Source organism: Tamandua tetradactyla, chromosome 12 (genome assembly GCF_023851605.1).
Source record: "Tamandua tetradactyla isolate mTamTet1 chromosome 12, mTamTet1.pri, whole genome shotgun sequence".
Lineage (NCBI taxonomy): Eukaryota > Metazoa > Chordata > Mammalia > Pilosa > Myrmecophagidae > Tamandua > Tamandua tetradactyla.
In genome coordinates this window covers 14,331,391-14,357,403 of record NC_135338.1, presented here as the reverse complement: position 1 = coordinate 14,357,403, position 26,013 = coordinate 14,331,391, and the positions used below count along the sequence as shown (strand labels likewise).

General features: G+C 37.9%; 1 long non-coding RNA gene across 1 annotated transcript in view; it reads right to left on the bottom strand.

Moving 5' to 3' along the window:
- The window catches only part of LOC143651821 (uncharacterized), a 92,103-nt gene extending 67,429 nt beyond the window's left edge, over positions 1–24,674 (bottom strand). The window contains exon 1 of the long non-coding RNA XR_013160234.1: positions 24,540–24,674. This is a non-coding gene — a long non-coding RNA (uncharacterized LOC143651821). The remainder of the gene's footprint in view (positions 1–24,539) is intronic.
- Between the last annotated feature and the right edge of the window lie 1,339 nt (positions 24,675–26,013).

Genomic DNA, 26,013 nt, shown 5'->3' with positions numbered 1-26,013 from the left:
ATGTTGTTACATTCTTCATAACTTTCTGTCTCACAGCTGCATAATATTCTATCGTATGTATATACCACAGCTTGCTTAGCCACTCTTCTGTTGATGGACATTTTGGTTGTTTCCATCTCTTGGCAATTGTAAATAATGCTGCAATAAACATTGGTGTGCAAAAATGTCCATTTGTGTTCTTGCCCTCACGTCCTCTGAGTAGATACCCAGCAATGGTATTCCTGCATCATATGGCAATTATATACTTAGCTTCCTGAGGAACCACCACACTGCCTGTATTAGTTAAGGTTCTCTAGAGAAACAGAATCAACAGGGAACACACACAAATATAAAATTTATAAAAGTGTCTCACATGACCGTGGAAACGCAGAGCCCAAAATCCACATGGCAGGCTGTGAAGCCAACGATTCAAATGGAGGGTCTGGACGAACTCCACAGGAGAGGTTCATCAACCGAAGCAGGAAGACAGCCTGTCTCTTCTGAATTCTCCTTAAAAGGCTTCCAGTGATTAGATTAAGCATCACTCATTGCAGAAGATACTCCCCTTGGCTGATTACAAATGGAATCAGCTGTGGATACAGCTGATGTGGTCATGATTTAATTCTATGAAATGTCCTCATCACAGCAGTCAGGCCGGCACTTGTCTAACCAGACAAACAGGTACCAAATCTTGACCAAGTGGATACATGAGCCTGACCATGACAGTCTACCCCTTGTCAACTGGGCAGCTATACTTATCACCTTAAACCATACCTAATTTCTAAATAAAAAAACAATAAAACACACATTGGTTTTTTTACCTAACAATACTCAACTGTCCTGCATATAACTGGAAACATATTAAATCTCTTCAGAATACGGTGCAAGTCCTTGGGTAATATTCTTTCTTAAACTTGATGTCTTACAACTTAATAGTATAACAGGAACAAAACAGCATCACAATCTTCATTTTTGTAACTGATCACATGGTCATAGTTCATATTTATCACTACCTTCATCCACTGCCCATTCCATGTTCCCTTTACCTTTAGCAAGCACTTCAGTTGGCCTTGGTTCTTTGTCTAGTGGGGTTACCCAAACCTTCATTCCTGAAGTTTCAGACCCATTGGTAGTCCTGCCTGGATTGGGTTGTTGCAGTTTCCATTGATTTTAATAACAGGGCATAGTAGTACTAAAAGATGCCCTAGGGGATCGCCTATATTCCAGGAAAACTCTTCTTTATCTCCATTGTGTAGTTGAAGTCCTATTTCCCACTGATAGTCAGGGTCAATCACCCCAGACAATAATGCAATCCCCTTCTTGACTTGTTGATCCAGAGGCATCAGTAGCCCAAAGTGACCAAATAGTAGTCTTAGATTCCAGTTCAGTTAAAGCATTGATGTTTCTCCTGGTGGAAGCACACCTCCTTTTGGAACTAAAACCTACAGACTAGCAGAGCTTAGGGTTGTGGGGACAGGAAGCAAAAATTTTCCTAGAGGATCACAAGGGGTAATAGTGAGTGGAATCACTCCCATTTCCATCCCTTGGTTCCTGGACCCATAGATCCTGGCTGTGGGAGAAATAGCACCATACAGCAGACACTGATTCAGAGCACATACACTTCCTGGAGGATATAACCCCAGCCTTTCAAGGTATTGACACCTAGTTGGCACCGTAATTGAGTTTTCAACAGGTCATTCCACTGTTCTATCAGTCCAGCTGCTTCTGGATGATGGGGAACATGTTAAGACCAGAGAATTCCATGAGCATGTGCCCATTCCCACACTTCATTTGATGTGAAGTGTGTTCTTTAATCAGAAGCAATGCTTTGTGGAATACCATGACAATGGATAAGGCATTCTGTAAGCCCACAGATGGTAATTTAGGCAGAAGCATTGCATGCAAGGAAAGCAAACCCATATCCAGAGTATGTGTCTATTCAGTTAGAACAAATCACTGCCCCTTCCATGAAAGGAGTGGTCCAATGTAATCAACCTGCCACCGTGTAGCTGGCTGGTCACCTCGGAGAATGGTGCCATATCACAGGCTAAGTGTGGGTCTCTGCTGCTGGCAGATTGGGCACTCAGCAGTGGCTGTAGCCAAGTCAGCCTTGGTGAGTGGAAGTCCATGTTTCTGAGCCCATGCATAACCTCCATCCCTACCACCATGACCACTTTGTTCATGAGCCCATTGGGTAATGACAAGAGTTACTGGGGAAAGAGGCTGACTGGTATCCACAGAAAGAGTCATCTTATCCACGTGATTATTAAAACCTTCCTCTGCTGAAGTCACCCACTGTTGTGCATTCACATGGCACACAAATATTTTCATGTCTTTAACCCACTCAGAAAGATCTATCCACATACTTCTTCCCCAGACCTCTTTGTTACCAATTTTCCAATTATGGTCTTTCTAAGTCCCTGACCATCCAGCCAAACCATTAGAATAGCCCATGAGTCAGTATACAAATGCACCTCTGGTCAGTTCTCCTTCCAAGCAAAATGAACAACCAGGTGCACTGCTCAAAGTCTGCCCACTGGGAGGATTTCCCCTCACCACTGTCCTTCAAGGACACCCCAGAAAGGGGTTATAGTGCCACAGCTGTCCAGCATATCGTACTGAACCATCTGTAAACCAGGCCAGAGTTTTCTCTTCCTCAGTCAATTCACTGTAAGGAACTCCCCAAGAGGCCATAGCTCTGGTCTGGGAAAGAGAAGGTAATGTGGCAGGAGTGGAGACCATGGGCATTTGAGCCACTTCTTCACGTAGCTTACTTGTGCCTTCAGGACCTGCTCTTGCCCTATCTCATATATACCATTTCCATTTCACAATAGAGTGGTGCTATGCACACCCAACTTTATGGCCTCATGGGTCAGACAACACCTACTTCATAATAGGAAACTCAGATCTCATGTTAACTTGGTGGCCCATAGTTAAGCGTTCAGTCTCTACTAAGGTCCAGTATCAAGCCAAAAGTTGTTTTTCAAAAAGAGAGTAGTTATCTGCAGCAGATAGTAAGGCTTTGCTCCAAAATCCTAAGGGTCTGCATTGTGATTCTCCTATAGGGGCCTGCCAAAAGCTTCAAACAGCATCTCTGCCACTGACACTTTCAGCACCATTGGATCTCTGGATCATACGGCTCAAGTGGCAGAGCAGCTTGTACAGCAGTCTGGACCTGTCACAGAGCCTCCTCTTGTTCAGGTTCCCACTCAAAATTAACAGCTTTTCTGGTCACTTGATAAATGGGCTGGAGTAGCACACCTTAATGAGGAATGTGTTGTTGCCAAAATCCAAAGAGACCAACTAGGCATTGTGCCTCTTTTTTTGGTCTTAGGTGGGACCAGATGCAGCAACTTATCCTTCACCTTAGAAAGGATATCTCGACATGCCCCACACCATTGGACACCAAGAAATTTCACTGAGGTGGAAGGCCCCTGTATTTTTGTAAAATATATTTCCCATCCTCTGACATGCAAATGCCTTAGCAGCAAGTCTAGAGTAGCTGCAACTTCTTGCTCACTAGGTCCAACAACATTATAATGTTGTTCATCAATATAATGGACCAGTGTGATGTCTTGTGGGAGGGAGAAATGATCAAGGTCCCAGCAGACAAGATTATGACATAAGGCTGGAGAGTTGATATACCCCCGAGGTAGGACAGAGAAGTATATTGCTGACCTTGTCAGCTGAAAGCAAACCGTTTCTGGTGATCCTTGCTAATAGTTATTGAAGAAAAAGCATTTGCCAGATCAATAGCTGCATGCCAGGTACCAGGGGATGTATTGATTTGCTCAAGCAATGATACCACATCTGGAACAACAACTGCAATTGGAGTTATCATCTGGTAGAGCTTACAATAATCCAGTGTCATCCTCCCAGGCCCATCTGTTTTCTGCACAGGCCAAATAGGAGAATTGAATGGGGATGTGGTGGGAATCACCACCCCTGCTTCCTTCAAGTCCTTAAGAGTGGCAGTAATCTCTGCAATCCCTCCAGGAATCCGGTATTTCTTCTGATTTACTATTTTGCTAGGTAGGGGCAGTTCTAGTGGCTTCCACTTGACCTTTCCCACCATAATAGCCCTCACTGCATGATTTAGAGAGCCAATATGGGGATTCTGTCACTTGTTCAGTATGTCTATACCAATTATACATTCTGGAACTGGGGAAATAACTACAGAATGGATCCGGGGGCCCATGGACCCACTGTGAGATGGACCTGAGCTAAAATCCATTGATCATCTGACCTCCAAAAGCCTCCACTCTGACTGGTGGACCAGAGTAATGCTTTGGGTCCCCTGGAATTAATGTCACTTCTGAACCAGTGTCTAATAATCCCCCAAATATCTGATCATTTCCTTTTCCTCAGTGTACAGTTACCCTGGTAAAAGGCCATCGGTCTTCTTGGGGAAGACTTGGAGGAAGATTAACAGTATAAATTTGTGGCAGTGTAACAGGGTTCTCCCCCAAAAGGACCTGGTATCCCCTTCATTCAAGGGGCTCTGGGTCTGTAAACTGTCTCAAGTCTGGAAATTGATTAAGGGGCCGTGACTCTGTGTCTTTGTAATTTAGTTCAGACTTCTGCTCATTTGACCTAAAACCCTATTGTTTATACAGCTCAAGCAAGAATTTAGTAGAGTGCCCCTCTGTTGTATTTCTAGGTACCCCATGATTTACTAGCCAATGCCACAAATTTCTGAGAGTCATTTAATTTTGGCTCCTGCTTTGATTTTGCTGTCTATTATAATAGCCACATCTACCCTGTCTTTGGTAATTAAGTGCTGCCACCTGGCTTCTGTCAACTCAGGATCCTGTCATCCCCATTGTGTTTAAGGATTCCAGCTCAGTGACAGCAGTTCCCACAGTAGTATCTGACCTACAGAGAAGTGCAACTACAGGGCTCTTCAGGGATGATGGTGCTAGTCTCACAAATTCATTTCTCACTCTTCTGGTAAAAGGTGCATCCTCTGGACATTCCTGGGGTGTAAGAGCAGACTTTGCATGATAAATCCACTCTAACATTCCAATCTCTTTAAGCCTCTTGATCGCCTCATCTACATTACACCAGGGCAGGTCTGGCATTTCAGTCTCAGGTAATGTCAGCCCCCTTTTGATCCATGTTTCAACCAGCCATCCAAACAAACTGTTAATACCTTTTCTAACCCCTTGAGCTATAACATTTAATAAGAATCTCTGCCTAGTGGACCCATATCAATAAATTCAGCCTGATCCAGCCTTATATTCCTCTCACCATTATCCCACACCCTTAAAATCTATTGCCATACATATTCCCCTGATTTCTGTCTATATAAATTGGAACTCTCACACAGTTCTTTTGGAGTATAATGTATCTACTCATGTGTGAATTTGTACCTTACCTTTAGGGGCCTGTTGGGACTTTAGTCTAGTTATAGGTCTGGAAGAAATGAGGGATTGTGGAGGAGGGTCATGGAATGAATTAGAAATATCTTCCAAGCCACTGGCTTCAGTGCATTCATTTACAGTTTCATTAGGTGAAACAGGATTAATTACTCTAGGGCTAATCCCTTCAGGAAGAGGTTGGGTGGCCAACTCCTCAAGGCAGGCTGGAGGTGGGGTGGCTATGTCCTCAGGGCAAACTATTACAGGGTTATCTAGAGAAGACTCAGCATGACCTAGGGTTTCAACCTCACCCCTGACATCATTATCTATCCATATGTCACCATCCATTTTTCAGGATCCCACTCCTTTCCAATCAATGTCCTTACTTTATCGGCAGACACCATGCAACATTGAGATTTCAGTTTATGTTATAAAGTTGCTACTCTAACAATGAGATTCTGAGTCTGATTTTCAGAGATCTCAAGTGTATGGCTACAGGAAATAAGATTTTCCTTCAGGATACTCGCAGAAACTTCTACATCTGTCAGACGGCACTTAAGAGTCTCATTTGTAGCCTTAAGCCCATCCCTTTCACTCCTTAATGTATCCAGTGTATCTAACAACAACCAGCCAACATCACTATACCTCTTGTATTAGTTAGAGTTCTCTAGAGAAACAGAATCAACAGGGAACACTTGCAAATATAAAATTTATAAAAGTGTCTCACGTGACCACAGTAATGCAGAGTCCAAAATCCACAGGGTAGGCTGCAAAGCCGACGACTCTGATGGATGGCCTGGATGAACTCTGCAGGAGAGGCTCACCAACCAAAGCAGGAATGGAACCTGTCTCCTTTGAGTCCTCCTTAAAAGGCTTCCCATGATTAGATTTAGCATCACTAATTGCAGAAGACACTCCCCTTTGGCTGATTGCAAATGGAATCAGCTGTGGATGCAGCTGACGTGATCATGACCTAATCCTATGAAATGTCCTCATTGCAACAGACAGGCCAGCACTTGCCCAATCAGATAAACAGGTACCACAACTTGGCCAAGTTGACACGTGTCCCTAACCATGACACTTCTTATTTCCACAAAACTCTGCAAAGGTGTCAAAAACAGTATCCCCCAGAGCCTGACTTCGTACAAGTGAAGCATTGTGAGAATCAAATGTGATATTTTGACTATCTTTTTTTCCAACTCACTCCATAGATTGGGAGTGTCATTCTAATTATGGGAATCAGAGTCCTTAGTACCTTTGAGTCCAGTCAGAGTAGAAAACCATTCATAAAAACCCATTTTTAAGATTCTGTTTCTGAAAAACCACTTCTGGTACCAAGTTGTGTTAGTTAGGGTTCTTCAGAGAAACAGAATCAACAGGGAACACTCACAAATATAAAATTTATAAAAGCGTCTCATGCAACCATGGGAATGCAGAGTCCAAAATCTTCAGGGCAGGCTGTGAGACCAACGATTCCGATGGAGGATCTGGACGAACTCCACATGAGACTCACCAACCAAAGAAGGAAGACAGCCTGTCTGTTCTGAATCCTCCTTAAAAGGCTCCCAGTGATTAGATTAAGCATCACCCATTGCAGAAGACACTGTGGATACAGCTGACATGATCATGATTTAATTCTATGAAATGTCCTTATTGCAACAGACAGGCCAGCACTTGCATAACCAGACAAACAGATACCACCACTTGGCCAAGTGGACACAAGAACCTGACTATGATGCTGCCTTCCATAGTGGTTGTCCCATTTGACATTCCCACCAACAGTGGATAAGTGTGCATCTTTCTCAACATCCTCTCCAGCACTTGTCATTTTCTGTTTTATTGATAATGGCCATTCTGGTGGGTGTGAGATGATATCTCATTTTACTTTTGATTTGCATTTACCTAATAGCCAGGGAAGTTGAGCACCTTTTCATGTGCCTTTTGACCATTTGTATTTCCTCTTCTGAGAAGTGTCTGTTCATGTCTGTTGTCCATTTTGTAATTTGGTGTCTGTCTTTTTGTTGTTGAGTTGAACAATCTCTTTATATATTATGAATACTAGACCTTTATCTGATATATCATTTCAAATATTGTCTCCCATTGTGTAGGCTGTCATTTTACTTTCTTGGTGAAGATCTTTGATGTGCAAAAGTGTTTAATTTTGAGGAGTTCCCACTTATTTATTTCTTTCTGCAATACTCAAGCTTTGGGTGTAAGGTCTAGGAAATCGCCTCCTATTATAAGATTGATAAGATATTTCCCTGCATTTTCTTCTAAAACTTCTATAGTTTTATATCTAATATTTAGGTCTTTGATCCATTTTGAGTTAATTTTTGTATAGGGTGTGAGATATGGATCCTCTTTCATTCTTTTGCAAGTGGATATCCAGTTCTCTAGGCACCATTTATTGAAGAGAATGTTCTGTCCCAGGTGAGTTTGCTTGACTGCCTTATCAAAGATCAATTGTCCATAGATGAGAGGGTCTATATTGAACACTCTATTCTATTCCATTGGTCAGTATATCTATCTTTATGCCAGTACCATACTGTCTTGACTACTGTAGCTCATAATATGCCTTAAAGTCAGGTAGCATGAGACCTCCAACTTCATTTTTCTTTCAGGGTATTTTTGGCTATTCGGGGCACTCTGACCCTCCAGATAAATTTGGGTTTTGTTTTTCCTATTTCTGAAAAGTAAGCTTTTGGGATTTTAATTGGTATTGCATTGAATCTATAAATCAATTTAGGTAGAACTGACATCTTAATTATGTTTAGTCTTCCAATCCATGAACATGGTATGCCCTTCCATTTATTTAGATCTGTGATTTCTTTTAGTAATTTCTTGTAGTTTTCTTTGTATAGGTCTTTTGTATCCTTAGTTAAATTTATTCCTAAATATTTTATTCTTTTGGTTGCAATTTTAATGGAATTTTTTTTATTTCCCCCTCAGATTGCTCTTTACTAGTGTATAGACACACTACAGATTTTTGAGTGTTGGTCTTATAACATGGCACTTTGTTTTACTCAATTATTAGCTCTAGTAGTTTTGCTGTGGGTTTTTCAGGGTTTTTGACATATAGTATCATAGCATCAGCAAACAGTCAGAGTTTTTCTTCTTATTTTCCAGTTTTGATGTCTTGTACTTCTCTTTCCTGTCTAATTGCTCTGGCTAGAACTTCCAACACAATGTCGTATAGTAGTGGTGATAGTGTACATCCTTGTCTTATTCCTTATCTTTGGGTGAATGCTTTCAGTTTTTCCCCATTGAGGATGATGTTGACTGTGGGTTTTTCATATATTCCCTTTATCATGTTGAGAAAGTTCCCTTCTTTTCCTGTCCTTTGAAGAGTTTTCAATAAGAAAGGATGTTGAATTTTGTCAAATGCCTTTTCTGCATCAATCAAGATGATCGTGTGGTTTTTCTGCTTTGATTTGTTGACATAGTGCATTACATTAATTGATTTTCTTATGTTTGAATCATCCTTGCATACCTGGGATGAGTCCTACTTGATCACGGTGTATAATTCTTTTAATATGCTGCTGGATTCGATGTGCAAGAATTTTGTTGAGAGTTTTGCATATATATTCTTTAACAAGATTGGTCTGTAATTTTCTTTTCTTAAAGTATCTTTGTCTAGCTTTGGTAAGGTGGTGATGTTGGCTTCATAGAATGAGATAGGTAACTTTCCCTGCTCTATAAATTTTTTTGAAGAGTTTGAATAGGATTGATACTAATTCTGTTTTGAAAGTTTGGTAGAATTCACATGTGAAGTCATCTGGTCCTGGACTTTTCTTTTTGGGGAGTTTCTTAATGACTGATTCAATTTCTTTACTTGTGATTGCTTTGTTGAGGTCGTCTATTTTTTCTTGAGTCAATGTTGGCTGTTCATGCCTTTCCAGGAAGTTGTCCATTTCATCTACATTGTCTACTTTATTAGCATAAAGTTGTTCATAGTATCCTCTCATTAACTCCTTTATTTCTGTGGGATCAGTAGTTATGTCTCCTCATCCTTTTATGATTTTATTTATTTGCATTCTTTCTCTTCTTTTTGTCAACCCTGATAAGGGCCCATCAATTTTATTGATTTACTCATAGAACCAATTTCTGGTTTTGTTGATTTTCTTGATTGTTTTCATGTTCTTAACTTCATTTATTTCTGCTCTAATCTTTATTATTTCCTTCCTTTTGCTTGCTTTGGGGTTACTTTGCTGTTCTTTCTCTAGTTCTTCCAAGTGAACAGTTTATTCCTTGACTTTTACTCTCTTTTTTTTTGATATAGACATTTAGGGCAAAAATTTCCCTCTTAGAACTGCCTTTGCTGCATCCCATAAATTTTGGCATGCCGTGTTTTCATTTTCATTTGCCTCAAGATATTTAGTGATTTATCTTGTAATTCCTTCTTTAACCCAATGGTTGTTTAACAGTGTGTTGTTGAGCCTCTATATATTTGTGAATTTTCTGGCCCTCTGCCTGTTATTGATTTCCAACTTCATTTCTTTATGATCCGAGAAAGTGTTTTGTATGATTTCAATCTTTTTAAATTTATTGACACTTGATTTGTGACCCAGCATATAGTCTATCCTTGAGAATGATCCATGAGCACTTGAGAAAAAGGGGTATCCTGTTGTTGTGGGTTGTAATGTTCTATAAATGTCTGTTAACTCTAGTTCATTTATTGCATTATTTAAATTCTCTGTTTCTCTGTTGATCCTCTGTCTGGATGTTCTGTCCATTGATGAGAGCAGGGAATTGAAGTCTCCAATTATTATGGCAGATGTGTCTATTTCTCTGTCCAGTGTTTGCTTCATGCATTTTGGGGCACTCTGGCTTGGCACATAAATATTTATGACTGTTATTTCTTCTTGTTGATTTGCTCCTATTATTAATACATAGTGTCCTTTTGTCCCTTTTAATTGTTTTACATTTGAATTCTAGTTTGTTGGATATTAGTATAGCTACTCATGTTCTTTTCTGATTGTTGTTTGCTTGAAATATCTTTCCCCAACCTTTCACTTTCAATCTATGTTTGTCCTTGGGTCTAAAATTCATCTCCTGTAGACAGCACATAGATGTGTCCTGTTCTTTAATCCAATCTGCCAGTCCTATGATTGGGGAGTTCAATCCATTAAAATTTAGTTTTAGTACTGTAAAGGCAGTATTTTCTTCTACCATTTTGCCTTTTGGGTTTTGTATCACATATCTAATTTTTCCCATTTTACCTTTACTGATAGTGTTCATTCCTACAATCTTCTCCACACCTCTCTCTCCTATCTTTTCCTATCTGTCTCTACTGCTCCCTTTCGTATTTCTTACAGAGCTGCTCTCTTGGTCATAAATTCCCTCAGTGATTTTTTTGTCTGAAAATGTTTTAATTTCCCCTCATTTTTGAAGGACATTTTTGCAGCATTTAGAATTCTTGGTTGGCAGTTTTTCTCATTTAGTATCTTAAATTTATCATACCACTGTCTTCTCACCTCCATGATTACTGTGCCTTTTATTCCCATAAGTTCTGTTATTTGTTTTTTCAGACTTTTGATTTCTTCTTTTTGTCCATCCCTTGCATTCTTTATATCCCTCCTCAATTTGTTGATTTGATTTTTGGTGAGTATTTCCACATCTGTTTTAATATTCTGAACAAATTGTTTCAACTCCATATCTTATTTGAATTATTGGTCTGTTCCTGTGACTGGGTCATATCTTCAATTTTCCTAGTATGATGCATTATTTTTTTGCTGGTGTCTAGGCATTTAGTTTCCTTAATTAGTGTATTAGTTAGCGTTCCATAGAGAAACAGAATCAACAGGAAACACTCACAAATAATAAATTTATAAAAGTGTCTCATGTAAACGTGGGAACGCAGAGTCCAAAATCCACAGGGCAGGTTGTGAAGCTGATGATTCCGATGGAAGGTCTGGATGAACGCCACAGGAGAGGTTCACTGACCAAAGCAGAAAGAGAGCCTGTCTCTTCTGAATCCTCCTTAAAAGGCCTCCAGTGATTTGATTATGCATCACTCATTGCAGAAGACACTCCCCTTGGCTGTTATAAATGGAATCAGCTGTGGATACAGCTGACATGATCATGATTTAATTCTATGAAATGTCCTCATTGCAACAGAAGGATCAGCACTTGCCATCCAGACAAACTGGTATCACCACTTGGCCAAGTTGACACATGAACCTAACCATGACAGTCCACTCTTGTCAATGTGGCAGCTATACATATCAGCTTAAAACCTAATTTCTAAATAAAAAACACTAAAACACACATTTTTTCTTTCACCTAACAGAACTCAACTGTCCTGCATATAACTGGAAACACATTAAATCTCTCCAGAATACGGTGCAAGTACTTGGGTAATATTCATTTTAATCTTGATATCTTACAACTTTGGTAACAGTGGGCAAAGTCCTGGAAAAGAGTTTGTTCAATGTCAGCCAGACTTATTGGCACATGGCCTTTATTGGCATGTCTCATCAACAGATGATATATAGTGCAGCCAAAGCAATATCAGGCATGTATAAACAGCATCTATCAGCTAAGACCACATGAGAGAAAACTTATCTAGGATACTGAGACTTTTCCTCTCTTTTTAGCTTGTTGTTAAGAAGAGATTATACTTTCTTTAAATTGAATACCTTCGGGCAGGCCATGGTGGCTCAGCAGGTAAGAGTGTTTGCCTGCCACGCTCGAGGACCCGGGTTCGTTTCCCCGTGCCTGCCCATGTAAAAAAAAAAAAAAAAAAAAAAATTGAATACCTTCAATGAATCCTGTGGATTTTATAATTTTCTTGAGTCTTTTCCTTTTTCTAAAAAGACATGGTATCATTGAAGTAGATGAAAAATCCTTGTCATGATCATATTATTTCATATACCATAGTTCTCAAAATGTACATATAAATATATTTATAGCACAATTTGATATATCACATTTATAAGGTGGAGGTTCATGTGCATTTAACTTAATGATAAAGACTTGATTATTCTGTTTTTTGAAGAAGACATGGTTAATTTAAAAATGTGTACTGAATATTCTTTAAAAGCACTACTTCTTTCAACTCATGATCAATCTCCTCTCCCTAGCCTTTAAAGCGCAACAGTTTACCGTAACAGAATTCTCATAGGGAAATGGTGCACATTTTGATGCATATTTTAAACAACATGGGCCAAAGTATCTGAAATGATACTTTTTTGCCCTCATGTATGATTGTTTTTCCTTTTTTGTCCTGCACTTATAGTCTGAAAATTTCCACTTTTTAAAAAACTTTGGCATTTCATAGATTCCTGTGAGCATTTTGTTTGTTCATTTCTGCATGACAACTAAGTGGCAAATGATTCAAGTGTATATTAAATTGGAATTATTCATGTTATTTTGTATAATATTATTCAGACTTAAAAGTATAAATTTTGACCACTGCTATTGTTTTTGCTTCCATTCATATTCTCCAGACTGTAATAGGGACATTTTTTAGAATAATTATTTTGTTGCTGTTTATGGAATTATATGCCTCTTATTTTAAATAAGACTGCTTATTATTTAATTTGCCTTGAATACTACTTTTCTAACTTTGTGCCATTCTGATATGGAAGTTTTAAAAGAAACTATTTTATGTTTGATCTCTCTTATATAGTCCATTATGTTTAGTGAAAGTTTTTTTCCCTCCAAATAATGTTTTATCACTATTTGATTTATATAAATACAATTGCGGTTTTTTCTTATACTTTTGAACTCTATAGATGCCAATTCAGATAAATCTTGAGAATAGTTTCTTGTAGAGATATAATTTAATTTTATTTCTTCTGTATAATTCTTAAGATGTAAAAGGGTTAGCACAATCTCTTGTATTTTCAAAAGGTGCTGATACTTCTTATCCTACATGTACGGCTTTTGTATGGAGAATATTATGTCATGTAATTATTTGATTTCTGCCCTTTTACCTGAGGATGAGAAGAATAGGTATTAATTTTGCAGCTATATGTTAATTTCCAAATGCTGCATAATGATTGCTCAGACAAATTAAGACCTCTGTATCATTGAAAGTAATGAGAGACAGAAAAGAGCTGTAGTCAACTGTTATGATGTCTTTTGTCCAGGGGTAATAGAGGCAGAGCACTGTTCCCCCTCTTTATTGGTATTTATGGAACATTTCAACTATGGTTTCCTTCTCTACCACCTACATCTAATCTTTGTTTTTAAGAGTTGTAAATTGTATTAGTTAGGGTTCTCCAGAGAAACAGAATCAACAGGAAACACTTGCAAATATAAAATTTATAAAAGTGTCTCACATGACCATGGGAACGCAGAGTCCAAAATCTGCAGGGCAAGCTGTGAAGCCAATGATTCCGATGGAGGGTCTGGATGAACTCCACAGGAGAGGCTCACCAACTGAAGCAGGAAGAAAACCTGTCTCTTCTGACTCTTCCTTAAAAGGCTTTCAGTGATTAGATTAAGCATCACTCATTGCAGAAGATGCTCCCCTTTGGCTGATTACAAATGGAATCAGCTGTGGATGCAGCTGACATGATCATGATTTAATTCTATGAAATGTTCTCATTGCAACAGACAAGCCAGCACTTGCCCAACCAGACAAGTAGGTACCACCACTTGGCCAAGTTGACACATGAAACTGACCATGACATAACTTAAGAAACATTGAGAGGAAATTCTGGGAAGATTGCAAAATAGATTAGCTAGATATTAGCCCTGCTCCATGGAAAAGTTAGAGAAGGGACAGGAGGATGACTGAGGCAGTAATTTGGGAGTGTGGTTGACCTGGGAGAGCCTTCTGCACTGAACTGAGAGGCAGAAAGTTGGAGCCTGGCATGGAAGTGCAGAGCCTTCAGGAGTTCACAGACAGGAGGCAGGAGTAAGCAGAAAGCCTGGCTGTGTTCCTTGGGAGCACTACCTTCACCAGTGCAACCCCATGACTGGAGACTCACCTGACAGTGACACACCCAAACCTTGTCACCTGCTCCCATTCCTGGTGCTCCAGACAACTCCAACCCACCAACCCCAGTGCACATACCTGCCCCACACCTCAACCCCAAAAGCAGCCCAACCCAACTCTCCTGCCCTACCTTCCCCTCCCTGTTCCATGCAGTCTGCTGCCAGCAAATAAATGCTGCAGCCACTAACCTCCATACCCAGGCTACTCATGACCCCTGCAAATGGCATCGCACAGCCTCACACTGACCCCCTCCAAGCTCTGCACATCAGTTTACAGCACTACTAGGCCCAGTCATGTCATTCAGCTCTGGGAACCGCACTTGACAGCAGTCCTAGAACCACGCATTCACTCAGCCCTCAGTCACATTTCCCAGGTCTGAGAAAGTGCTGACCTGTGCAACTGGGTCACATCTGCCCCCAATCCATGAAGGCATAATGCCAACCTGTTGCCACAGCTCCATATATGTGCACAAAGAGCCCCACGCCTCAGGACAGCACACATCAGGATTATGCCACCCAGACTGGTACACCCACACAACTATATCCTCCCTGGATGTTGTGCACCCACGTTCACAAGTATCAGCCTAACATCCCCAACCTGCACCTATACCTGCCCTGAAAAAAATCAAAGCACTAAGTGCCCCACCCTGTACCATGTTCCCTGCTGTACAACCATCTAGCAAATACAAAACCTTACACTACTGAAAGAAATAAACTTCCAAAGTAAATCAATCAAGATAGTTATGTGCCATGAAGACAGCAGAAGATCATTAAGCATATCACAATGTAGACAGATATAGCCCTGCTTAATGACCAAATTAAAACACCAGAGGAGACATAGACATTGGAACAACTAATCAAAGATGTTCATGCAACTCTACTTAATAAAATAAATGGGACAGCAAATGACGTAAAGAAGATAAAGAAGACAGTAGAAGAGTATAGACAGGGATTTGAAAGAATATATAGGAAAAAGCAGATTCATGGAGATTAAAGACTGTTGACAAAATAAAAAACATACAGCAAGCACACAACACCATATTTGCAGAGACAGAAGAAAGAATAAGTGATGCAGAGGACAGGAAAACTGACTTTGAAGACTCCAAACAAATGACAAAAAGATGGAAAAAAATGAACTGAATCTCACAGAAAGGATAGGCAAAAAAAAAGTACTCAAATATCAGAATCATTGGTGTCCAGAAGGAGAAGAGAGGAACAAATGTCTAGGAAGTGTAGTTGAGGATATAATGGGCGAAAACTTCTCAACCCTCATAAAGGACATAAATATACAAGTCAAAGAAGCTCAACAAACTCCAAACAGAATAAATCCAAATAGGCCTTCCCCAAGGCACATACTAATCAGTCTGTCAAATGCTGAAGAGAAGCAGAAAATCCTTAAAGTGGCATGAGAAAAACAACCTACTACGTGCAAGAGAAACCAAATAAGACTGAGTTCAGACTACTCAACTAACACCCTGAAGGCAAGAAAGCAGTGGTATGATATATTCAAGATCCTGAAAGAGAAAGAATTCCAGCCACGAATTCTGTACCCAGCCAAATTGTCCTTCAAAACTGAGGGAGAAATTAAAATTTTCACAGACAAAAGAGTCCTGAGAGAATTTGTCAACAAGAGACTGGCCCAACAAGAAATATTGAAAGGAGTCTGCCAGCTGAAACAAAAAGACAGGAGAAGGAGGTCTGGAGAAGGACACAGAGTTGAAGAGTACCACTAAGGGTAATTTAAATAATACAAAGAGAATGAGGGACAAGAATATATAGATCAAACAATTAAATTAAAAAGATAAGATGGTGGATTCAAAATTTTCTTTTCAATAATAAATTTGAAAGTTAATGGACTAAATTTACCAATTAAAAGATACAGATTGGCAGAATGGATTAAGAAACATAATCCAGCTATATGCTGTTTAAAAGAGACTCATCTTACATAAGGATACAAATAGATTGAAAGTGAAAGGATGGAAAAAGATATTTCATGCAAGTTGTAACCAAAAGAAAGTATTAATATCAGACAAATTAAACTTTAAGTGTAAAGCCATCATAAGAGACAAAGAAGGACAATTGTTCTAGTTTGCTAGCTGCCAGAATGAAATATACCAGAAACGGAATGGCTTTTAAAAGGGGGAATTTAATGAGTTGCTAGTTTACAGTTCTAAGGCAGAGAAAATGTCCCAATTTAAATAAGTCTATATAAATGTCCAATCTAAGGCATCCAGGGAAAGATACCTTGGTTCAAGAAGGCCAATAAAGTTCAGGGTTTCTCTTTCAAGTGAGAAAGCACATGGCGAACACAGTCAGGGCTTCTCTCTCGGCTGGAAGGGCACATGGAAACACAGCATCATCCGCTAGCTTTCTCTCTTGACTTCTGTTTTCATGAAGCTCCCTGGGAGGTGTTTTTCTTCTTCATCTCCAAAAGTCGCTGGCTCATGGACTCTCTGCTTCATGGTGGGGCTGCTCTCTCTAAATCTCTCTCTGAATCTTTCATTCTCTAAAATGTTTCCTCTTTTATAGGACTCCAATAAATCAATCAAGACCACCCAAATGGGTGGAGACATGTTATCAGTTAATCCAGTTTAACAACCACTCTTGACTAAATCACATCATCCAGGGAGATGATCTAATCAACAGTTTCAAACATACAGCATTGAACAGGGATTATTCTACTTTTATGAAATGGGATTTTGATTAAAACATGGCTTTTCTAGGGAGCATACATCTTTTCAAACCAGCACAACAATATATACTAATTAAAGCATCAATTCACCAAGAAGATATAACAATCACAAATGTTTATGCTCCCAATCAAGGCGCTCCAAAGTACATGAGATAGACATTGGCAAAACTGAAGGGAGCAATAGATGTTTGAACAATAATAGTAGGAGACATTAATACACCACTCTCCTCTATAGATAGAACAACCAGATAGAAGATCAACAACGGAAATAGAGAAGTTAAATAAGTTGATAAATGAATTAGACCTCACAGATATAATAAGTCATTGCATCCCAAAGCACAAGGATATGCATTCCTCTCTAGTGCTAACGAACATTCTCCTGGATAAATCGTATGCTGGGGCACAAAACAGGTCTTTATAAATTTAAAAATACTGAAAGTATTCAAAGAACTTCCTCTGATCACAATGGGATGAAGCTGGATCTCAAAAGCCACCAAAGAATGAGAACATTCACAAATATATGGAGATTAAATAACACACTCTTAAACAACCAGTGGGTCAAAGAAGAAATCACTAGAGAAATCAGCAGCTATCTGGAGATTAAGGAAAATGAGGATACAACTTATCAGAACTTATGGGATAACTTGTGTTGAGAGGGAAATTTATTGCCTTAAATTACTATATTAAAAAAATAAAAAATAACAAAAAAAGAGGGCTGAACAGCACACTTGGAGGAACTTGAGAAAGAAGAGCAAACTAACCCCAAAGCAAATAGAAGAGAAATAACGAAGATTAAAGCAGAGATAAAAGAATGGAAGAACAAAAGAACAACAGAAAGAATCAATAAAACCAAAAGATGGTTCTCTGCAAAAATCATTAAAATTGATGGGCCACTAGCAAGACTGAAAAAAAAAGAGAGAGAAGATGCAAATAAACAAAATCAGAAATGAGAAGGGGTGCATTACCATAGACCCTGAAGAAATGAAAGAAATCATAAGAGGATAATATGAACAACTATACACCAACAAACTAAAAAACTTAGATGAAAGGACAAATTCCAGAAGACACACAAACAAGCTACACTGACTCAGAAAGAAATAGAAGATCTCAACAAACCAATCACAAATAAAGAGATTCAATCAATCATCAAAAATCTTCCTCCAAAGAAAAGCCCAGGGCCAGATGGCTGCACAGCAGAATTTTATCAAATATTCCAGAAAGAACTAACAACAATTCTGCTCAAACTTTTCCAAAAAGTTGAGGAAAAAAGGAACTCTACCTAACTCACTTTATGTAGCTAATAACATTTTAATACCAAAAATGGTAAAGATGCTATAAGAAAGGAAAACTACAGGTAATCTTCTTAATGAACATAGATGCAAAAAATCTCAATAAAATATTGGCAAACTGAGTCCAACAACACATTAAAAGAATTATACACCATGACCAAGTGGAGTTTATACCAGGAATGCAAGGATGGTTCAACACAAGAAAATCAATTAATGTAATACAGCACATTAACAAATCAAAAGGGAAAAATCACATGATCTTCTCGATTCGTGTTGAAAAAGCATTCAACAAAATTCAGCATCCTTTTCTTATAAAAACATTCCAAAAGATAGAAATCAATGGTAACTACCTCAATATGATTAAGGGAATATGTGAAAAACCAATAGCCAGCATCGTACTCAATGGAGAGAGACTGAAAGCTTCCCCCCTTCCTGATCTTAGGATCAGGAACAAGACAAGGATGCCCACTGTCACCACTATTATTCAACATTGTCCTAGAAGTTCTAGCTAGAGCAGTCAGTCAGGACAAAGAAATAAAAAGCATCCAAATAGGAAAGGAAGAAGTAAAACTCCCATTATTTGCAGATGACATGATACTACACTTGGAAAACCCTGAGAAATCTACAGCAATATTACTTGCACTAATAAACAAATTCAGCAAGGTGGTGGCATATAAAATTAATGTGAAAAAAATCAGTAACATTTCTATACACAAGCACTGAGCTACCTGAGGATTCGGTCAAGGAAAATATTCCATTCAAAATAGCAACTAAAAGAATCACGTACTTAGGAATGAACTTAACTAGGGATGTAAAGGACTTGTACACAAACTACATAACATTGCTAAAAGAAATCAAAGGAGATCTAAATGGGTGGAAAGACATTCCTTGTTCATGGGTAGGAAGGCTAAATATAGTTAGGATATCAATTCTCCCCAAATTGATCTGCAGATTCAACACAGTACCGATCAAAATTCCAAACTACTTTGAAGATTTGGAAAAGCTCATTACCCAGTTCATCTGGAAGGGAAAGAGACCCTGAATAGCTAAAAGCATCTTTTAAGAGAACTAAGTGGTAGGATTAACACTCCCTGACTTTAAAACCTATTATAAAGCCATAGTGGTCAAAACCGCATAGTACTGACACAAAGATAGAAGCATTGACCAATGGATTCGAATTCAGAGTGCAAAAATAGGCCACCAAATCTATGGTCAAATCCTTTTAGACAAGGCCCCCAAATCCTCAGAACTGGAACAAAATAGTCTTTTCAATAATTGAGCATGGAAGAGTAACTTTCAAGAAATCTACAACCTCCAGAGGGGTCCCTCATCCTGAACCCTAGCCTAGCCTTTCCAGAACATCAGATAGTTCCATCTCCCTACCCCACATTAGTGACGATCCTTCCAATATGAAAAATTTATAATTGCTGTAGCCCAAACACCCCTAAAGAGAGGGATAGAAAGATCAAAGCTGATGGTGGAGTTATACATAGAAGATAGGATTTAACAAATGAACGTGAATGCTGAATCATTAAATTGATATCTCTTTTAGTCTCCAGTATTTTAGAACAGCTAGAAGTAAAAACCTGAAATTGTGGAATTGTAACACATGTCGAACTCTGAAATATGTCCTACAACTAATTGCAGTGCTGTGCTTTGAAATTTATAGCTTTTTTGCATATATGTTATTCTTCACAGAAAAGAAGGTAAAAAGTCAATTGTCATGATAAAAAAAATATTTAAGCCCTCTAGTCTCCTTTGTTCTGGAGCAGCTAGAAGGATAATATGAGAAGGTCATATGGTAGTCCATGACAAACTCTGGGATCTGCCCTGTAACTACTTGTTGAAGAGCGCTTTGAAAACTATTGCTTTTTTATTTCTCTGCTTTGTATATATGTTGTATTATACAATAAGAAGTTAATAAAATAAAAAAACATTGAAATCACCAATGAAAGTAAATTAAAAGCTACCCTTTTCTTACAGTGTTTAGTATGGCATAAGCCTGATAGCAGCCACAATAAAGTCTTTTATTAGGGACTGGAGAAAAGTATGACAATACGTAAAATACTTGTTTCACAGAGCATTCAGTGAAGCTTCTGTGAAAATGCAGTTTTTCACTCAATATTTGCATGGAAGTGAATGGAGCCAGTATTTGACTCTGTTTTCAAAGTGAAATTAAACACCTGTTTCAGAAAGTACAAGATGAGTTTTCTGTGACAATGCTGCTTTCACTAAAAAAAAAAAAAGTGCATGCAAGTGAATGGAGCCAGCATATCATTCGGTTTTAAAAAACTGACTTGCCTGCAGGTTTCTAACAGCATTAGGTGAGTGTCCCATGAAAATGCTGATTTTAACTCAAAAAATTGCATGGTAGTGAACGGAGTCAATATTTCACTCAGGTTGCAAAATTTCTTAAATCATGATTTCACAGAGTAATAGATCAGTGCTCTGTGAAAATGCTGTTTTCCACTGAAAAAAAAATTCATGGAGGTGAGAGTGACCAGTATTTCACTCATTTTACCAAGCAGCCTTAATAACTTGTTTCAGGGAACATCAGGTGAGTGGTCTGTGAAAATGGGGTTTTCGCTCCAAAGAGTGTGTGGATGTGAATGGAACCAGAATTTCACTAGTTTTCAAATATGTCTTACTTGCCATTTTTACAGATCACAAGGTGAATGTTCTGTGAAAAGGCTGTTTTTCACCCAAAAAAAAAGTGCTTGGGTGTGAATGGACCCAGTATTTCACTCAGTTTTCGAAACCGAGTTCAAAACCAGTTTCACATAGCACTCACTGAGTATTCTGTGAAAATGCTTCCCTCTCAAAAAATTGCATGGGAGTGAATGGATTGAGTATTAAACTGTTGTCAATATGGACTTACAAACCAATTTCAGAGATACTAGGTGAGTGTGCAAAGAAAATGCCATTTTTTACTCAAAAAAATTCATAAATGTGAATGAGCAATTATTTCACTCAGCTTTCCAAACTGAGTTACATCTCTGTTTCACTGAGCATTCAGTGTAGGTTCAGTGAAAATGCTGTTTTTCACTCATTATTTGCATGGAAGTGAGTGGAGCCAGTATATGGCTCTGTTTTCAAGATGAACTTACATACCAGTTTCAGAGATGACAAGATGAGTTTTTTTTGTGACAGTGCTGTTTTTCATGTAAAAAACTGCTTGGAATTGAATGGAGCCAGTGTATCACCCAGTTTTAAAAGCTGATTAACCTGCAAGTTTCACAGAGCATTAGGTGAGTGTTCAGTGAAATTACAGATTTTCACTCAAAAAATTGTAAGGAAGTGAATGAGTCATTGTTTGACTCAGTTTTCAACAGTTTCTTAAATCACATTTTCACAGAGTACTAGTTCGGTGTACTGTGAAAATGCTATTTTTCACTCAAAAAGTGCATGAAAGGGAATGGAGTCAGTATTTCACTCAGTTTTCAAAGTGAACTTCCACAAAATTTTCACAGAGCATTGGGTGCGTATTTTGCAAAAATGCTTTTTTCCACTCAACAAAAGTGCATGGAAGTGAATGGAGCTAGTATTTCCTCAGATCTCAAAAAGAAATTACGTGACAGTCCCAGGGAGCACTCAGTGAGTGTTCTGTGAAAATGCTGTTTTTCATTTTTAAAAAAATGCGTGGAAGTGAGAGAAGCCAGTAATTGACTCGTTTCTCAAACAGACATAATAACCAGTTTCAGAGAGCATTAGGTGAGTGTTCTGTGTAAATGTGGCTTTTCACTTATAAAAGTACAAGGAAGTAAAAAAAAAAAGTGCATAGGAGTGAATGGAGTGGGTATATCACTCAGTTTTAAAAGCAGATTCACCTACTGATTTCACAGAGCATTACATGAGTGTTAGTGAAAATGATGTTTTCACTCAAAAAAGCTGCATGAATGTGAATAGAGCCAGTATTTTACTCAGTTTTCAAAATGGATTTCCATAAAATTTTCACAGAGCACTAGGTGAGTGTTCTGCAAAAATGCTTTTTTCACTCAACAAAGTGCATGGATGTGAATATAACCATAATTTCCCTCAGTTTTCAAATCTGAGTTACTAGTTTTACAGAGCACTGGGTAAGTGTTCTATGAAAATGCTGTTTTTCACTGAAAAATGGTCGTTAAAATGAATGGAGCCAGTGTTTTGCTCAGATTTCAATATGGACATACATACAATTTTCAGTGAGCACTAGGAAAGTTTTCTGTGAAAATGCAGTTTTTCACTCAGAAAATTTTATGTATGTGAATGGAACCACAATTTCCTTCAAATGTTCAATTTTTTTATTTTATTAACTTCTTATTGTATAGTACAACATATATACAAAGCAAACTAAATTATGGGATATATATCTGTATTTCCAAATAATAAAATGAATTACATTTTTATCTGTTGCTTTTCTTAAACCAGTGCCCTTTTCCCTCCTTCTCCTGGATTTGATGTGAGGACTGGAAAAAAGAAAGAAGGAAAAGTGGAAGCTCAGGATAAGATAAAGTGAAGATTTTGTATTTCTTAGTTGTAATCCTACATGTTGAATCCTGGGGACAGGCAACAGAAATGGAAGCGTTCAAACTCCAGGACATAAAAGGACTCCTTTTCACCATTTTTAAATTATGTGAAGTGATTGCTATTTTATAACAATAAGGAATAAATCAGGAACTCAAAATATGATTACAGTATAGTCCAAAAGTGGAATTTTCTGTGGGCAATAATTTTTTATTTTCATCTTAAAGGAAATAAAAGTATTGTGTCAAATATAATAATTGCAATAATTATGAATTTCATGTAGGAATAACAGATTCTACCACTGCAGTTCTTCCCCTCCCTGTGTGCACACTTCTCCCATCAAGAAGTGGAGTCTCCAGCATCAAGGGATCGAGAAAGCCTTCTCAACCAAAAGGGGAAAGTGAGAAATGAGACAAAATAAAGTGTCAGTGGCTGAGAGATTCCAAACACAGACCAGAGGATATCCTAGAGGTGATTCTTACGCATTAAATAGATAGCACTTTTTTGTTAAAGTGTAATAGAGAGGCTGGAGGGAAGTGCCTGAAAAGGTGGAGCTGTGTTCCAGTAGCCATGTTTCTTGAAGATGTTTGTATAATGATATAACTTTCACAGTGTGACTGTGTAATTGTGAAAACCTTGTGTCTGATGCTCCTTTTATCTATGGTATGGACAGATGAGTAAAACATATGGATTAAAATAAATAAATAATGGGGGAAAATGTTAAAATAAATTTAGTAGATTGAAATGCTAGTGATCAGTGAAAGGGAGTGTTAAAAGGTATAGGAAAAATAGGGGAAACAAAGGCTAAAATATATTGGGGAGATGGAAATACTAGCAGTCAATGAGAGGGAGGGGTAGGGGTATGCTATGTATGAGTTTTCTTTTTCTTTTTTCCTTTTTATTTCTTTCTCTGAATTGATGCAAATGTTCTAAGAAATGATCATGGTGATAAATATGCAACTATATGATGATATGGTGAGTAATTGATTATATACCAAGATTGGAATGATTGTATGGTAAGAAAGTTCATGTATGTATGTTGCTATGTTTTAAAAAATTAAAAAATTTTTAAAAAAAGAAGTAAAGTATTCTCCCCTAGAGGTTCCTCTAGGAGCACAGCCCTGCCAACACTTTGAATTTGGATTTCTAGCCTCCAGAGCTAAGGTACAACACACATCTGTTGTTTTAAGCTACCACATTTGTGATGATTTGCTGTGGCAGCCCCAAGAAACTAAGACACCATCTATGACTAATTTAATCAGTTGGGTACTTTCGAGCAAAGCATCAGAAAATACTCCCATCTCCAGTTAGCTTTGCCCAGTCTACAACCAAGTCTCTCGCATCAGATCCCAGGCAGCAGCTCAAATAAAATAAAAGATGAAATAAAAGTGGTAGATGCAGGGAAATTTATCACTGCTCTGAAGAAAAAATCCTCAAGAAATATGATTTATTAATGGTAGGCTAGTGGAACCTTCCTGTACAAAGACAGCAAATTATTGTCCCTTAGAATACATCTTGTTATAACAATACTGTTTATAACAACATATCTTTATGTGGGACATGTTTATGTATTCTATTTATAAGTCATTAGTTTAAGCAACATCTGAAGTAAAATTCTGGAAACAACAATAAAAAAAACACTTTAAAATCTGTTCTATAACTACTTGTTAAAATGTACCTGGAAATTTATTGTCTTTTTATATATAAACTATACTTCACACACAAAAAATGGAGCCTCTCTCCCCACCCTAGGTAGGCCTGGTAACTTACTTTGACTGGCAGAAGACAGCAGAAAGGATGGTGGGAAATTTTCGATTCTGAGCCTTACAGTGTCCACTTGAGCCCTCTCAGGAAACCATGCCCCAGGGATGAAGCTCAGACTTGCCTGCTGGAAAGACTAGCTAGCAGCTAGTCCTGCTAGCTGAGGCCTCATACAACAGCCACACCCCAGTCAAGCCACCACATGACTGCCCCAGCAAACTCAATCCCAGGAACCACCCAGCTGAGTCCAGATCAAAATTATGGAACCACTAATCATGAAAAAATGAAATGATTGCCTTCAACCATTAAATTTGGTGGTGGCTTATTGTATAGAATTAGATAATTGATAAATGGATATTAAATGTGTATTATTTATTAAAGTAATAAAAAAGTCACTGTTTTAAAATTGAGCACTGATCTTTAATAAACTGAACTTAAATAATTAAATTTAATATTTATGAAAAGAGGATAAATACTGGAATGTATTTTTCTACAAAATGTCTACTAGCCATAGATCTCCGTTTGTTTTACAAAAATTAAATCATATTATACATAGTGTTTCCTGAACCACTTCATTTATTTAGCATTGTACATAGTTATCCAAGTCAACAAATGTAGAGATATATTTTTAAATAGTCCCATAGTATTCCGTTGAACAGATACATACAATGTATTTACAGGTTTTGATTGACATTTGGATTATTCCCAATGCTAACATATTATTAAAAATATTTCAAGGAACTCCCTTACATTTATCACTTTGATCATTTATCTTTTGAGCCTCAGTTTCTTCATCTGTAAAATGGGAGATATTCTTGACCCCCCCGTACAGAATTGTTATAAAGATACTGAGATAAAGTATTTAAAGCCTTTAACAGTTTTAGTGACACAGTAAGCCCTTAGTGAGTTGTAGTCTTATAGATATTTTTGTTATTGTCATCATCACCTGACCGAAAGTTCTGTTATCTACACCATTCCAGTATTCGGAATCTGGCACATAACACGTGCTCAATAATGAAATAGCTGACATCTGCTGCATGCTTGCTATGTGTCACGCCCTGAGATAAACTACATCCTATGAGGTAGGTTTTATTTTATCCTCACTTTACAGATGAGGAACCTAAGGCAGATAGAGGTGAGTTAATTTGCCTAAGGACAGAACCAAAATCTGAATTCAAAACAGTCTAACTTCAGAACACATGCCTTTAAAACTAGACTGTGCTGCCTCAGTAAATAGATGCCTTAATAAACTGTTGTTAAGTAAATAAATAAAGGGTGATAGGTTTCTAGAAATGCAATTTCTAGATCTCAGTACAGAGTAGTTTTAAGGCCTTTCCTGTATATCCTCATGTAAGCTATTTATTATAATGTTAGGTTTTAAAAAACAGTATATGGAATTTCATATACAGCATGATCACAACTATGGAAACAAACAAACAAAGAAAACACCACCACCCCCAAAAAATAGTGTATAGAAGAAAGA